We start from the raw sequence: 1,342 nt of genomic DNA on the forward strand, positions 1-1,342 counted from the left end.
TATACATACATTATATATTATATTATATCGTATTATTATATTAGATGTTATATACTATGTATTATATATCCTGTAATATATGATGTATGTATGTACGTACGTATGCCAGTTTTGATATAATGCTGACAGACCTCCAAGGGCTGTTACAACAACATCGACCATGTGTATTGTTAGAATTTGTAAAGGTGCTGACTAAATGAGTTACTTCTCGGATCCGAGCCCTTTGGAAATCGCTACATCACGCTTATAGGTGACGTTTTTACAATTTATAAGTAGGAAATAATATAAGGCATGTTTTACTTAAAGAATACGACATCAATAGAAAATCTACCAATTTGGCCCTAGTGTTGATTTTGGGCCAATATCTCCTTTTGTGGATTTTGAGAAGTAACTCATTTTGTCAGCGCATCTCACATTTGTCAAATGAGGTGAATGAAACTGGAGCGTTCCTAGAATCGTTATCGTCACACTCATAAGATAATTAATGCCTAAGCTATTTCAGCCATTTTGAGAAAATGAGGAAAAAAGCTGTTCTTTTCGAGCACTGACTCTGTGAAAGGCTTGAACTTTGGTACGCTCAATTAATTTAACATTTTTTTAAATTCTTTTGTCCAAGTGGATTATATTATCAAGCTGGCTTTGCCCTTTATTTCAGACCGAAAAACTCTAAGCAGACCAAAAATAACTCTGACAATTATCCTATGAGCGTAACGTTATAGATCTAGATCCAGGTCTGTATTGCCCAATAGAGTTTTGCTACAAGACCGCAAACTGCCATGTCCACTGCTTGGCGATCTCTGTAAAAACTCTTGGTCACAAAACGTGCGCCCCGCACGCCCAAAGGAAGAAAAGTACACCAGTTTCGTTTGCTAAAGTCGTGTTTGCGCGGCACCACCACCCTTCCTCCCCCCCCCCCCCCCTAGACTGCTGGTGAACCCTAGCTACTGCCCAGTACTTACAAAACATTCATTGATGCTTAAATGAAGGGCAAAACACAAGTCTCACTATAGTCAAGTGTTTTCTCAACTCCCCCCCCCCCCCCACCCCTTTCCCTTGTCCCCCTTCACTTGGCTCACACAGTACGCCTCTGACTGAATCAGAATGACTTCAGAGCGCACGATCTAGGATATTGACATATAAATCTGTGATTGAAGTATGATTGGATTATCTGCCTGCCTGGTATTTTAACATAATACGTAAACTCGGCCATTAGGATGTGTAGTGTGTTGTGATAGATTAGTCCATAGTGATCGCATACTGTTCTCTGGGTATTAATCATAATAATAATGATGATCATGGTGATGATGATGATGAGGAGGAGGAGGAGGAGGAGGAGGAGGAG

The sequence above is a fragment of the Aplysia californica genome, unplaced genomic scaffold, assembly GCF_000002075.1.
Source record: "Aplysia californica isolate F4 #8 unplaced genomic scaffold, AplCal3.0 scaffold00307, whole genome shotgun sequence".
NCBI classification, from domain to species: Eukaryota; Metazoa; Mollusca; class Gastropoda; order Aplysiida; family Aplysiidae; genus Aplysia; species Aplysia californica.